The sequence below is a fragment of the Vitis vinifera genome, chromosome 5 (genome assembly GCF_030704535.1).
Source record: "Vitis vinifera cultivar Pinot Noir 40024 chromosome 5, ASM3070453v1".
NCBI lineage: Eukaryota > Viridiplantae > Streptophyta > Magnoliopsida > Vitales > Vitaceae > Vitis > Vitis vinifera.
In genome coordinates this window covers 9,149,803-9,166,744 of record NC_081809.1, presented here as the reverse complement: position 1 = coordinate 9,166,744, position 16,942 = coordinate 9,149,803, and the positions used below count along the sequence as shown (strand labels likewise).

The 16,942-nt window shown below is 34.1% G+C and overlaps 1 long non-coding RNA gene across 1 annotated transcript; it reads right to left on the bottom strand.

The window, feature by feature from the left end:
- Positions 1 to 4,720: 4,720 nt before the first annotated feature.
- Positions 4,721 to 7,558, bottom strand: LOC132253715 (uncharacterized). The gene is made up of 2 exons (XR_009465599.1): positions 7,472 to 7,558; positions 4,721 to 4,977 (listed from the first exon to the last, which is right to left on the bottom strand). It is a non-coding gene; the product is annotated as an uncharacterized LOC132253715 (long non-coding RNA).
- Between the last annotated feature and the right edge of the window lie 9,384 nt (positions 7,559 to 16,942).

Sequence of the window (16,942 nt, the reverse complement as noted above, 5' to 3'; positions counted from 1 at the left end):
CTATTATTGAAAACATTCCCAAAACAAGCTTTATAAACTTTTAAACGGCATTTCATCTCATAAAGCAATTCACAAAATATAAAGAATTAATTAAAATAACAATAATAAGAAAGAAAATGAAAAATGTTTTATCTTTTTTTTAATAAAGAGTTTGAGAAATTTGAATAAACTCTTTTTTTTTCTCTGTCATAAATTTTCCGACCACCAAACTATTGTCAAAGGAAAACATTATAAAAATTTTAAATTAAAAAAAAAAAAAAAAAACAACAACAACAACGGTAAAACACTAATAACGAGCAACCCGTTTTGGAAAAGAGAGAGTGACAACTTTTAGACTTTGTGCATGCTAGCGTTGTAATTTTGGGTACGGAAACTAGATGTCTGTGCTTAATCCTTTTAACTCAACTTTCATTATTTTCCTTACTACAAAAGTTGGTTGCCACATAGATACCTAATAATGAAATCTACCAATTAATTAAACAATTATTTAAAAGTCATGAAATATAAACCGTAAATCATAATATGAGGTGCATTTTTAGTTCTTTTAAATAAAATATAAGCAATTGAAACCCTATCAATAACAACTCAAATCCCATGGGTTAAGGGATGATTAGCTTGCACTATCTAATTTGTATCTTAATTTAAGTAAAGGTAAAAATGAGAAAAAATATAAAATTTTTGTTTGACGAAGATTAAATTTTCTCTTATTATTAAGGTTATGTTTGATTGTTAGAAAATGTGGATAAGAAAAAATGTTAAATATTTTTTTTTTCACATTATCAAATTTTGAATACTTGATAATTTATTTTATTTATTTTAAATAATTTTTATGGTTCACCTTTTATAAAGTGAAATTTCTTTCATTCAATCTTGCTGCAACCTTCTAACCTTACAATAGTCATTTGATATTGCGCTACTGCAACCTTCCTATTTTCATTTGGAGGAAATCAAGATAAGTCTTTCAAGTTGTACTATACCTTACCAATGGAGTGCACCTAAAGTGAGATCTTGGACTATTGAATCTTGAAGGTAAGGTGTCGGTTCCCTATTGCATTATCTTTTTGGGATTAATCTATCACCTTAATTTTTTTTCATTATCTTTACTATAAAAAGGCTATTTTCATCTTAAATTTGTAGACAAGCGTGGATGACAAGGTCTCCTAATAAATAAAACAACTATTTAAATGCTATAAAATACAAAAGATAAAAAATAATGAGAATTTAAAAGTTAAATATGTATATTATTATTAGTTACTAATCCAATATAAGTAAGAAAGATTGAGGTTCTTGAGTTAATCATTTTATTTTTTTATTTTTAAATTTTTTAAATAAAAATATAATTAAGAAAATGATAAAATAAATAAATAAATAAATAGCAATATGTGAATCTTAAGTTGGACATAATAAAATCCATTAATATAGTTTTTATGGTTTTTTTTCTCTTTAATCTAAAGTGAGTAAAAGAATATAAAAAAAATGTATTCTTGAAATGAAGTGATATTTAATCAAAATAAAATTAGAAGGAAAATAGAAGTGACGAGAAACTAAACAAGAAAAATAAAATAAAATAAAATTTAAACTCAATACTTTATTCTTTCCAACATTGTTCTTTTTCTATGCAGAGAAAAAAATGAAAAAAAAAAAATAGATATGATAACATAATATAGCTTCAAACAAACAACCCCGTATTTTACACAATGCGTTCCCACTCGATGACGAAACTCGCTTTTTTATTTGTTTGGTAAAATTTTGATTTTTTTTAAAAAGACGTGGAGTCACCACTTATTTTTGTTTTATGTTTTAAAGGAAAAATAAAATAAGAAAGAAAAATTCTAAGTGTGACTCTTGAAGGAAAAACAAGCCTGTGAGAAACTGAGTTTGGGTCTAGAAGTTAGGTTACTTATTGGAAATGTACGGTGGTGAGTCATAGCACCCCTCTAAGCCCTATAATAAGGTCTCTATTAAATAAGGTGAAGCAAGTGTGACAATTGATAAGGGAATCAATGGATACCAATAAAATAATCAAATAATAAAATGAATCACGTGTAAGAGTAAGTAAAGTGGAAGTGGGAGCATACCTTAGCTATAAGAGTGCGCTATAATAGAAACGAGGTTAGCTCAAGCATAAAATCATTACATGCATATCAAAGAGCAAGACAAATATCAAGCAAAATTCATTAAACATAACAATTGACAATCAGAAGATAAAACTCAAATGTAGGGCCCCCACCAAAGCCTAATCGATTTTGCATGAATTAATCTCACAAATTCCATTATTTTGGAATTATCAAAATTGTCTTCATGCTTATTAAAATAGTGAAAAATGAGAAAATAATTAAAAACCGAAGAAGATCACAAGATGCATGCCTGAATGAAAAATGGCAACACGTTTATTAAAAATTAGGTTTTAGTGAATCAAAATTTTAATGAAGAAAAGAAAAAAGAAAGAAAGAAGAAAATGACAATAATAATAATAATAATAATAATGGGAAATAAATAAATAAACGAATAAAATAGAGTAAAATAATAAAATAAATAAATAAATAATCATATGAAAGATGAATAAATAAAATAATTAAATTAGGCGAATAAACAAATCAAATAAATAAATTTAAAAGATTTAAAATCATCTTAAAGACAAATTTTTGAAAATCAAGTTTTGAAACTAAATTGAGAATTGAAGTTTTAAGAACTAAATTAGAAAATTGGAATTTTAGAAAAATAATTTGAAACTGTGAGTCATGAAAATTGGAACTTGGAAAAATTATTTGGGTATGAGATTTCTTAAAAATCAAATCTGAAAATTGGAATTTTGGAAAATTATTTGAGAATTAAAGTTTGGAAAATTAAATTTAAAAATTGGAGTTTTGAAAATTAAATTTAAGAATTTGAAATTTGAAAATTTAATTTAAGAAACGGAGTTTCGGGAATTAAATTTGAAAGAAATTGAAATTTAAAAAAAAAAATCATTTGAGAATTGGAGTTTTGGAAATTAAATTATGAAAATTAGAATTTTTGAAATCATTTGAAGATGACATTTAAAATAATAATAATAATAATAATAATAATAATAATAAATAAATAAATTGGAAAATTGAAATTTCGAAAATTGGGAGTTAAATTTGGAAATCGAAATTTTGAAAAATGATTTAAAGATGGGGTTTGAAAAAAAAAATAAATAAATAAATAAAATCATAACAATAATGAAAATAATAATGATTAAATAAATGAATGTGAAAATTAGAATTTTGGAAATTAGAAATTAAATTCGAAAATTGAGAATTAAAATTGGAAATCGGAATTTTGGAGAATTATTTAAAGATGAAATTTTAAAAATAAATAAATAAATAAATAAATAATAACAACAAAAAATAATAATGATTAAATAAACAAATATGAAAGTTGGAATTTTGGAAATTGGAAATTAAATTCGGAAATTGGGAATTAAATTTCGAAATTGGGATTTTGAAGAATTATTTAAAGATGGAATTTTAAAAATAAATAAATAAACAATAATAACGAAAATAATAATGATCAAATAAATAAATGTGAAGAATGGAGTTATGGAAAATAATCTTAAGATTAAAATTTTGAAAATTAAATATATATTTTTTTTTTTGCAACAAAAGTAGGAGAAAACTAAGGAAATAATATATATATAAAAAAAAGACTTGGTCTAGGCACATTCACCACCATGCACGTTAAACCCTACAAACCTATTTTTATATGGAAAACAAATGCCACATACTACCACCTCATCACCTAACCTCCATATTCACCACCATGCATGTTGAACCCTTCCATTTGTTTCAAACTTCTCCCCACCCTCCATATTCTCGCACCTCCATTCCTGTGAAGATGAGTAAGAAATGGGTATATAAAGAAAAATGAAGACATGGGTGGTGACAAGCATGAGTGGATATGAAAGATATGGATATCCTTGGTGGAATGGGTAGTGGGAGGCGGCAAGGGAAGTGGGTTTAATAGAGGATGGAAATAACGGCAGTGAGGGAAAATGGGTATGGTTATGTGTAGGGTTATGGGTATGAAATGGATAGAGGGTGACGGGTATGATGATGTAGAGGGGATGAAGGCATTGAGGATACGGATATGGTGAGGAACGCATGGTTCGGGTGTGCATGAGTGTGAAATGGGTATGGTGCACTATAAGGAAAAATATATATGGTGACATTTATAATAAGTCACTATAAACATAGAGTGTCACTACAACATAGCGTCACCTTATCCACTGACACCATAGAGGGTATCAATTGGTGACGTATTTGGAAGCGACACCAAAGCAGATAAATGGTGACACATTCAGAAGAGACACCATATATTTTTAGTGATGCTTAATTTGATATAGAGTTGTATGAGATATATAAGGTGTCATATTAAATGCATCATCTTTGAGTTATGGTGTCACGTTAAATGTATCACCTTTAATTTATGGTGTCACATCATTGTAAATGATTATGGAAGATATGGTTGTTTTTTGTTGATTAGTTTGTAGATTTTTGTAATGCTTATTAATAAATAAGACTAACCTGTGTAAATTGTCCATAAATATAATAATCATATTACATTTAACTTATATTTTCATAATGCTTATGAATTAATTTGTAACATATTACATCATCCAATAATATTTGTATATTAAATGTTCACAAAATGATAGTACATCAAACACATCAAACCCACCAAAACTAAAAAAGAAAAGTGAATACACATTAAAACATGATTTAGAAATGTTACGCTTCCCAACATTCATGTATACTTGCATTTCATATGCATAAAACCGGCTAACCATAAAATGACACAAGAGTTGCATCCAAAAACCCAAAATTCTCAATTCCAAATAAAGTAACATTTATGTCCTATAATGTATGACATAAGAGTCATATCTAAAAACCTAAATCTTGTTGCCTCTTTCTCCTTTCTTTTTATTCTTCATATTGTCCTCCCAAGAGTGTATACCTGCATTTCATAGTTTAATGAGTTTTAGAGTACTTATTGAAAATAAAAATGTGATGTTATAAACAATAAACAAATCTAAGTACTAATGTTTTCTTTTTCTTTTTCCTTTTTCTCATTTTGGTATAAAAATAATTCGTAAAGAATAAGTAATGTTATACAATATCAATGGAAAATTCAATCATATAACAACTAAGGGACTTACCATGAATGATCACGATACATCAATATGATTCATGATTAATTATAACACAAAAGTAATCTATTTTTCTCTAATTTCATCAAATTCTACTTGAGAATATGTTTTATTTGTCATCAAACTGAAATCAAATGAGAATAACATTAATATCACAATAATTGAAAGTATGAAATTATGTACAATTTATTAAACGAGTAAAATCTTTAATGCAATAACTGTAAAATTAACAATTATTTCTTTAATGAATCTCATAACAAAGTAGTCATATTTGAACTCAGTATTATTTTTTTACTATTAAATTATTTTTAAACAAAATAACAATTATTAATATATTGGTTCATTTTTAAATACTTTCATAAGAATATATTTTAACTACAAGTTATTTTAATTTATCAAAAGATTTTTAGGAAATGAGCTATTATCCATTTATTATTTTCTTAATTTTCAAAAAATATTTTCAGTCATTTCATACACGTTTTCAACTACTAAAATTATTGTTTTTATAGAATAAACAAAGAAGCATACACTTCTCCTCTACTCACTAAGTCAACTATTACAATCACCATAATATTTTATTCACCTACCAATATTTTCATTCCATTTAGATAACTCTCTCAACAAAATCATTTCTACAATACTTTTTACTCTCCTATGATATTGAATATTTTATTCCATTTAGGTGACTCTCAACACAAAGAAAAGTAGGAATGTCTTCTTAGGTTAACTAAACAAAGACTTTTTTTTTTTACTTTACAATATGTATAAAAAAAAAAACAATTATTTATTACAAGAAATGTGGTAGAAAGGTCATTTCATTTTTAAAGAATTTTTTAGAATTTCTTAAACATTTACAAAAAATAGAATCTAACAATTTTATTTCTAAAAAAATTGATCAATTCAAAAAAGAAAGAAGAATGTTATTTTTTAAGAAAAGTTAATAAACCACTTTATTATTGAATTATCTAAACAAAACTTACTAAAAAAATATTTTATCCCAAATTTATTTTCAAAACTTTCTTATTGAAAACTATCTCATATATAAATTATTTTATTATATAGAGAAATTCTTATTTTATTCTTTTTTTAGAGAAAAATTCACTTGTTTATTAAATATCAAAGAAGTCTATTTTTATGTCTATTATATATATATATATAAATTCTCTTATTTTCATACAAGAAATTTCCATTTATGCCTAAAATACTTTTAGAAAAATCATTGCCAACAAAATTTTATTTTTAAAATTATTTTCAACATTCTTATTTAAAAAAATTATCATTGGATTATTTTCAAAAAGGACAGTCCTAAAAAAATTAACCATTTATAACCCAATTTAAACTCAAAAATTATCCCCAATATTATTTTATATTCCTAAATTTTTTTCAAACAAAATAAAAATTATTAATATTTTGATTCATTTTTAAATACTTTCACAAAAATATATTTTAACCACATATTATTTTAATTTATCAAAATATTTTTAGGAAATGAGTTATTTTCCATTTATTACTATCCTATTTTTCAAAACATATTTTCAGGCATTTCATTCACATTTTAAAATTTCAAATACTAAAATTATTGTTTTTATAAAACAACAAAGCATGTAAATTTCAACTACTAAAATTATTGTTTTTATAGAATAAACAAAGCAACATACACTTATCTTCCATTTACTAATTCAACTATTACAATCACCCCAATATTTTGTTCACCTACCAATAATTCATTCCATGTAGGTGACTCTAAAAAAAAAAGTCATATTTATAATACCTTTTACAACTCTGATACCCAATATTCTATTATTCTATTTAGGTGACTCAATACAAAGAAAGTGGGAATGTTTTCTTAGGTTAACCGAAGAAAACCCTAAATAACTTAAGTGCTTTTGGATTAATTGAGTATCATCTTGTAGTAGATGTCAATCTCTATTGTTAGACTTCACCAAAAAGCTCCTAGCACGGTGGAAAAAAGTATCAAATATAGTCAAGTCTTCAATAAAATACTATTTCATGCGAAAAATTACTACAAACTAGTGTATCTCTCATTCTCAATTAGACAAAATTTTTAAAAATAATTCATTTTTCTTGTTTTCATTTGTTTTGGGGCTTATTAGCAATGAAAAAAAAAATATGTTAGAATGTTAAACCTAGTTTTTACTTCCTTGGAACTCGATAAAAAACACCATTTACAAAACCCACATCATAGATATACTAAATCAAGAGATATAAAACAATTATACTAACAAAGTTTTTTGCATTAATAAAAAAAATGAAGATGGTAGATAAGAGATTTTGACTTACCCGAGATTTTACGAAGCAAAGAATATCAATTATGGGTGTGCCGACCATGGGTGTGAGAAGAAGGAGAAGAAAACGATGGTTAGGGTTAAGCAATAATATCTTTTATATTAGCTAATGTATATATGGAAACAATGGACTTTTCATAAATTGTTCCTACTCACTATTTTTAAAAAGGGCCCATTAAGTTATAAAATTTAAAACTTTTTATTTCATATGGTGTCACTTCCAAAAAATGACACCGTAAATCTGAAATTAGCATCATCTAACTATCCTAATTGAAGATTTTTTATATGATGTGTCACCATTATAAATTTTAAGTTCAATGGTGTCATTATTTTAAATGCGACACCATAAATAGTGACATCATATATTATTTTTGTAGTAGTGGTGGGTATGGGGATGTAGGCATGGTGACGGGTGTAATGGAATTTGAGGGATGGAATGAGATGGTAGAAACGTTTGTAAGGGTTAGTGTGGCCATGAATGACCATGCAAACATGTGAGGCATGAGTTTAATGAGCATCTGGAAAACAAATACATGGTGTAGAGAGAGGAATGGGTAGGAAATAGAGGGTGAGCGAGTTAGTGAGAAAAAATGGGTAGGAGGGGCTTGGTGGGTATGAAGGGATAGAGAAATGAGGATGGCTAAGGCATAAGAATTCATGCACGTTGAGGCAATGAAAGTGAGCTGGTGGGGGATGAATGGCATGAGGAATGGGATAAGCAAACATGGAAGGTGACTGGGGTGGCCGTGTGCATGGGGTTCCATGCACACAAAAGAAATAATAAAAATGAGAGGATGGTGGGTTTGATGGGTGGTGAGAGTGAATGGTATAGGAGAATATGGGCATGGGGTGGAAGAGTGGTGAGGAAACGGGTATGGTGGGTATGATGATATGGGTAAGTTGGGTAGTGAAGGAAAGTGAGAAAAATGGGTTAGTGACCTTGTTCATAGGTGGCATGGATGATGAGGGCGTGGTGTTTGAAATGGGTTAGTGAGATGGTTGCAAAATAGGTATGAGGATGGGTGTGAGGAAATGGACAGTAGGTGTTGAGGATGTGGAGAGAGATGAGGAGGGTGGTGACATGTTTAGATGGATGGTGGTGAGTGGTGGAATGTGCATGGATTTCATGCGCACAGGGAGTGATGGAAATATACTAGAGGGGGGAGGGGGGTTGGGTGGCCTGGTTAGGGAAGTGATGGTGAACAGGACGCGAGTTAATGGTGGGTATTGATAGAGGATGTTGATGGGTATGGGGGATTGGAAAATGGGTATGAAGGTGACTTCAACAGGAAATGCACTTTTGCCATTGGAATAGCATTCACCTTCTTGATATAAGTGGCTCCAATTGCGAGAATCAAAAGAAACTGCCAACAAGGTGAACAATGAAACTTCCCAACAACAAATGGTAGGGACCCTTACTCCAGAGAAGCACGTCGAGATGTTTAACAGGAAATGACCCAACTTATCTCCTATAACGTATCGCATGATGCTTATGTGGTTGCTCATTCCATTGATGATTCTTCCCTCTTGTCGAATCTGCATCAAAAGCTCCAACACCCAACCTCCAGTATTCCAACTGGAAACATGGCGACAATTGTATGCCATATATAAGGAGCAAGTTCATACAGGGTATTGACCATGGCTTCAAGATCCCATCACCAACATCAAGAAACAGAGCCATGAACAGAGGAGAATAAAAACGTGAAAATAAAGTACGAACCCAACTCTATGTAATAGACTAACTAAGAGCTAGGAGCAAGTAGCATCAACAAGAAACAAGAGCATGATTTTTACATTTCAAGTCCAGAGACGAAGCCATGCATCAACTACTTGCAGGAGGGGTCTAGAAAACCAAAATAAAATCACACAGAGCATATATGCACACAAACAGATTGAACAAAACAAACTCGTAATCCTTTATGCCCAAACCAATCAATAAAAGGTAGTGGAATAATGTGAAAATTGAGGAAACGCGAGGGTTACAAAGGCTTTACCTGGAAGTCTCCTCCCCAAGCCAAGCTTATTCGTCCCAAGCTACCTATTTCCTTCCCATTTCCCTCCAACTGTCGGTATTCTTTTCAAAGTCCTCCCCCTTGTGCTCTCCATCCGTATCCCCTTTAGTCACCCAAAGCAGCCCCTTCTCCGTCCCATTTGGCCACCCAAAGCTGCCCACACATCAGTCCTCTCTCGTCACCCCAACAGCTCATCCTCGGGATGGTAAGAAAAAGGGGAACCCTGGTCCCAAGAGGGTCTACACAACCCTTTTCATAACTTATTATAAACAATAGTTGGTTACTCTTTCTAAAATAAAAAAATTTAAACTTACTATTAACTATCACTATTCTTTGAATTTTTGGTAATTTTTCTTTAAAATTTTTTATTTAATTTTCTTAAGACTATGTTTGGTTTTCAAAAAGTTTGAAGGAAAATGTAATAGAAAGAAAACATAAAGAAAAAGTAGAAAGGAGAATTGTGCTTTAAACCCAGATGAGTCTGAAAATTAGCCCTCAATCTTCCTAACCCACATAATTGGGCCCAAAACCTAGCAAAGTCTTGCAATTTGAGATGAAGGATATTGACATTCTATAAACCTAGAAATGCCCTTAGATAAGCTAGAAAATAAAATAAAATCATGCTAGAAATATAATTTGCAAAATGAATTCCAAGTTTAGCAATTAAAATATTTTTCCTATTGGTTTTCCTTTTTTGAAGACTTGAAGACGTTGAAGCCCTAAACGATTCGAAACCCTAGCCGCCATCATCTACTCTAGATCTTGGTGGTTGTCATTGTCATCAAAGTTGTTGTAGCCACGCAAATATCCCCAAAAGAGCCCAAAGTCCTACTGTCGTCATCGTGATAGTCGGCATCCCTGTGTTTCTCACCATTGCCATTTTCCTCTTCATCGGCATCAAAACCTTCACCAACGCAAGTTTTTCAGTTGTTAGGAATTCAGTTTTCCATATACTTCTTGTTTAGGTGCTTGTACATCATCTTGATTAATTTTGTATCTGGTTTTGTTTTTGCACTTTTCACTAGCTTTTTCTCAAGAAAATTGGCTTGTTTGGATGGGAATGTGAAGTATTTTTAGGCAGGTTGGGGATTCTACTTTTAGCATTGAAACAAAGTGAATATGTGTGATAGACTTAACAAGTTTGTCCATTGATCTACAAGTGAAAAAGAACTGCAACCAAAGTTGTGGGACTTTGATTTTCATCCTGAAACTTGAGCATTCTAATTCCCAACATTATGGGAAAGAATTTTCTGGAATGCCTTTGATAATGTGGGCATGCAACTAAGTAGTTGCCATGTAATTTTATTTGTTCCTTCCATTGTTTTTCTTTTTCTTTTTCTTTTAGCATGTGATCAGATTCACAATAAGGATGCAACTACACCATGTAATATTGTATTAGTATTCATGATGAATTAATAAAAATACGTATAGAACAGAAGTTAATTTTAAAATCAAAAAATATATTGTAGACCCCCATTCTGGGCTTGCTTTTATGCAGCCATTTTTGACAGGTGTGGCCATCTAGGGTGGCCACGTGTCAATCTCTGGTTGGCTGTTGGGGCACCAGAGTGGTGTTTTTGATGGCCAACCATAGGTCGACACGTGTCCAAAGAATCTGCAAAAAGCTGCAGACGGTTAGAGGAGCGGGGGCCAGCTGCTTGGTCTTTTTGCTGGCCGTTGGAGATATTTTCAAGGGGAGATACCTAGGCTGTGGGGAGAGATGCAGCGGAGGTACGTTTAGGTGATGAGAGAGAGCCCATTGACGATTGTGAGTGATTCTGGAGAGCTTTTTGGGAGTTTGGGCAGGAAACTTCCTGGGGGGGGGGGGGGGGGGGGGGGTTTCATCTTTCTAAGACTGAGTTTTTGAGGGGGAGACAGGCTTTTGGCTGCCGAGGAGCAGAGAAGATATTTGGGGGAGCAGAGAGGTGAGTTTTTTTGAGAGCTTAGGAAAGAAAAAAAGAAAGAAGAAGAGAAAAGTGATATGGGTTTTCTGAGTGTATTGGGCAACTAGGGAGACTTTAGAGGGGAAATCGTTTAGCTAGAGGAAGCAAGTTTGAGGCGAGAGAGCAAGGGGGCAGAGCTGTGTGTTTGGAGAGTAGAAGAGGTGTTGCTGTCTCATTAGTTTTGTTGATTTTAAAGGGGAACTTGAGGTGTTTGTAGCAGAACAGAGCCTTACTGGAAAAGGGTATTCTCAGGTATGAAGGCAACAGGTTTATTGTTTGATTTGGATCCTTGCTATCCCTCTGCATTGCTTGTTGATATTTGGATATTTGTTGTTTTGCTTGGGGTGGATAATGAAGGCCACTTGTTGCTTGTTGAGATATAATCCTGAATTCATACCTGCCATTGTCAATCTTAATATGTTCTGTTTCTATTTGTGACTATGAAATGCCCGAGAACCCCACCAATATTTGCATTTGATGCTGTTTTTCCTCACCTAATAGGAAGGTTCACTGATGACTAGTGATGTGAATCTTCCTTTGAGGACCTTTTTTTATTTGTTTCCCTTTGTGCCCTGTTTTCATGCATTTCTTTTCATGGTTGAGGCCACCTCTGTTCCTGGATCTTGTTCATTATATGGGTTTTGAGAGAAGAGATACCTTTGAAAGAAGAGATGTCATCTGAGGATGAGAAAAAGAAGAAGAAGCAGAAAGGATGAGTAGAAGTTTGGGAATTCCGGTGAAACTGCTTCATGAAGCTGCAGGGCATGTGGTTACAGTGGAGCTCAAGAGTGGAGAACTGTACAGAGGAAGCATGATCGAATGCGAAGACAACTGGAATTGCCAACTCGAAAACATCACCTTCACTGCTAAGGATGAAGAGGTTTCCTAACTTGAGCATGTCTTTATCCGTGGTAGCAAAGTCAGATTCATGGTCATTCCAGATATGTTAAAGAATGCTCCTGTTGGAAATATTTCAAGCTCTGGCTCCTTGGGATTGAGTGGATCAGGAACAGGTCATGATTACTCAGCCTTGGGAATGTCAATTTCCAAAGTTCACTACTCAGTCACAAATTCAGTGGGAGCTCCTAAATGCCATTTGGACAGTGACTTCAAGAATCTGCTTCTTCCTCCATCGATGATTTAATTCTATCCAGTGCTTCAGCAGCTACTTCAAGCATTGGTTTTGGAAAGTTTCCTGGTTAAATTATCAAAGGTGCAAGCCCATTCAGACTTCTACAAGACTATGCTTCTAACGACAGTACAGAAAATGGTGATGTGCTATGTGCTGAAGATGTTATCCCTGTAAGCGCGTCACCATCAGTCACAGCTGATACTGGTTTGCATGGAGATATTAAACATAATCTGGACTCTGGTTTAGGATCTGAGCGCACTTGCAGGACTGAGAGGAGTTTTGAGTGACCTAAATCACTGGTGGATGTAAAAGAAGTTAAGACATCTATTCCTCACAGAACCACTGATGAAGATGTTTTGATCCATGAAAATGGGGCACCTATTTCCCATGGTGTTTCTGACAGGGATGGCCATGACAAAAGTGCTGGTGGTGGTGTTGATATTGTTCCTGAGAGTGGGAAGTCTCAGAAGGAAATGTCTCCACTGAAAATCGATGAGTTTGGGCGGTTGGTCAAAGAAGGTGATAGTGACAGTGATTCTGATGATTCATGCTATGCTAGGAAACATGGTAAATCTGAGAGTTATGGAGATGCAGCTGTTCAGGTGCTGGAAATGTAAGAAGTTCAAGAGGGGCCTGCAAAGGCTGCCACTCATATTCTTGATAATGAGAATTTTATGGTACCAGGGGAGACCCATTAGCCATTTTCAGTTGACTGTTTTCCCTCTCAACCTGTAACTGATGCCGACAACCTGAAGTTAGCTGGTGATACTCCTCAAGGCCACAACCAAGCTCTACAACAAGCCAAACCATTCCATCATCCTCACAGAACCTATTCTCCATACCCATTCCATCAATTCTCATGCACATTATTCCACCCTTCCCACTAACCTTCCACCATCCATCCAACCTGCCACCCCACTAACCCATCTCACACTCAATCCCACCACCCAGTCCACCAACTGCAAGCCCACTAAACCCCCAGCTAATTATTCTTCTTCATCCATCCCTCATGCCCCTTATATCTCCATATTCTATCACTCATCCCATTAATTAATACCCATTCATTTGTTAAATCATTTTCAGCCATCCCACTCATTGTTCATGCCTATCATACCCGTCCTCTACCTCACCACCATATCCCCACCTTTTGATACCCATTTCTTGTAACATACATAGCCATTGTTCATACCTCTTCCTCCCACTAATCTGTACCGCTCATATCTCCAATTCATTTTGCCCATCACTATACTCATCACGCCCATATTTTACCAGCACTTACCTTTTCATAAGGGATGTATAGAAGCTTGGGCTGTTGGTGTTGATGTGAGCATGATGAGACAGTGTAGGAGCCTCAAGCAGATAGGGCCTTTGCAACTTCTGAGGATGCATGGAATGAATCACTTGGAAGTGGAACCGAGATCAGATTGCGTCTCAGTGAGGAAACGAATGGAAAAATATACCCTACACTGATTGCAAAGCATGATGTGATGGACTGGACATGTACACGAGGATGGCTGAATTTTCCAGTTGGTTTGTCCATGGAACATGAGATATACAAGTCAGCTAATACATTGAGGAGCAAGGCAGGCGCTGTAGCAACTTTCTCAGGCATGACTCGGGACATGACTAGGCCCGTCAAGCTGCTTTTTCAACTGGAAATCTGCAGCTTGTAGGGACTGATCATTGTGCCTTCAATTCCACACAGGAAGCTTTTGGAATGAATGATTTCCGAAAAATTCCTAGTGGTGTTAATGGTATTGAGGAGATGATGTATCTGGTTTGAGACACAATGGTGGAGTCTGGCCAAATCTCAGTCACTGATTATGTCCGGATAACAAGCACTGAATGTGCTAGAATCTTCAACATGTATCCAAGGAAAGGAGCAATACTTGCTGGATCTGATGCAGACATAATCATATTAAACCCAAATTGGATGAACCTGCACCGACAGAAGTGATGAAGAAACTGTTTAAGAATTACAAAAATGGGGGCAAGTATTTGGATCCGAATAGTGGCTTTTGGCTACCTGGTACCAGAATCCACATGCAGGCCCACTTCGGTGTGCATGCTACCAGCTTTGGGCTGGTTCCTAGCCTTGAATAGTCTACTAGACGATGCTAGAGAGTGACAGGTGGGATGCACGCCTGGTCAGGCCCATCAGTAGCTTTCATGAGCACTGCACCCATCTAGGTTATGGTACCTCAGACTGTGTGTTTGGTTTGATTGGAGGGAGGAACCGAACAAGGAAACTGACCTTATTCATATTATGGATGCCATGATAGACTTGTTCACCATTCCAATAGGAATCTTCATTTGGACTTCAACTCAGGTTTCAACATGTCAACGTGGAAGCAATAATGATTCGACAGGTAAGAAACAAAGTGAGAAGAATCTACAGCATAATGGTTTTGTGGAAGTTAATGGAAATATCCCATTAGCCAAGTATGAGAACAAGGAGAAACCTTGGGATAGAGAAGAAGTTGGGCTCTTGATAAAAGGGATGCTGAAATATCCCAAAGGAACGTCTTGAAGATGGGAGGTTATTTCAGAATACAGTAGCACAGAAAGATCCGTGGATGAGATATTGAATGCAATCAAAACAGTTCTTCTCCAGAAGCCCGATGCAGCCAAAGCTTTTGGTTCATTCTTTGATGAAGATCAGATTGCTGCTAATCTTGTGAAAAATGGTCAAATGGTAGTGGGCATCAATACAGTGTTCATGCAAACACATATTGGGGAAGTGTCACGCCCATACATATGCTCTAAGAGGATGGCTCATGGAGTGTTACTGGTGGGGCATGGTTCAACAGGCCATGATCCCATCCGGATGAAGGGCAGGCCTTACTGGATCGTAAAGAACTCATGGGATGAGAAGTGGGAAGAGAATGGATCCTACAAAAGCTACAGGAGACCGCACTCTTTGCATGGCCACCTAGGACATGCAGCCTTTGACCATGTGCCACCACTTTTTACTTCCTCATTCTCTGTTTTAATAACTGTTCCTAATCCCATTTTGCAAGCATTTTCTCAAAAATCTGGTTTTCAAATAATTCCAATTCTCTCATGTTTCCTCATTGGAATCTTTAGGTTCCAAAAGTTTCCACTTTCTAATAAAAATTTGCTGTCATTTTTCTCCCTGACAAGCAATTTTCACAACTCCTCAGATTTTCAAAATGTTTTAAAATAAGCTAGAATAAAATTCCGTAATTCCAAGCAAGGGAATTTATGGAATTAATTCATGCAAAAATGAATTGGGTCTTGGTGGGGGCCCTACATATGAGATTCCATGATTGATTGATTGATTTATTTGTCATGCATGATTGATTTACTCTATTCCTTGATATGCGCTTAATTATATATGTTCATTGTTCACTAACCATGTTTCATGATAGCGCATTCGTGATTGCCACCCAGGTACACATCTATTCATATTTTGCTCATTCTTTATACATGCTTTGTTTCTCATATGTGCATGATTTGATTCGAGTATTCATTGATTTTCTCATTGATTGCCATGTCAGCTTCATCTCATTAGTAGAGACCCGACTTTAGGGACTTAGAGGGGTGCTACGGTCTTTACCGTACCTTCCCGATAAGTAACCTGACCCCCAAACCCGATTCGGTTTTCGTAGATCACCTTTTCCAAAATAAGGAGTCACACTTAGGGTTTTTCTTTCTTATTTTGTTTACCCTTTAAAAATAAAACAAAAATAAGTGGCGACTCCAAGTCATTTTCAAATAATCAATAAAAATCAATTTTTCAAATAAAATAAAGATCGAGCTCGCCATCGAGTGGGAAACGCATTGAGCACGAAAATACGGGGTCCACAAAATGGCGACTCCACTGGGGATAGTTAGAGGGTTATGCTCGAACTTAAAGTGAAGCAAATGTGGCATTTGATTAGACGATCAGTGGATGCTCATCTCTTGATTGTACATTGAGGATTTCTTGACGCATGCTTAGATGTCGTATTCATTTGAGATTTTGACATGCTGGATTATTGATGATTGATCTTATTGCATTGCTTAGCATATTGATTCTGATTTTGTCATAATTGTTCCGTTCACTTCACATGCATACACTCACCATTGTATATCACTCAGCTTGGCATGTCGATTCTCTGACTTGTATACTATTTTGATCGTCTTAAAGCAGGATGTTTGTATCACTATTCGTCTTGATTGTTGTATTCTCGCTTATCTTGTGTGCACATGAGTGATATATCCTGCTCTGCCTGACTGTATGATGCATGACTGCCCTCCCTCTGCGTGATTGCATGTCATCTGTCTATGTGGGTCTCACTTCTATCCCCCTACCTCCAACTCTCTTGGTTTCGGTCATTCCTTTCATCTTGGTTCTCACTATTGCAAGTGTGAGA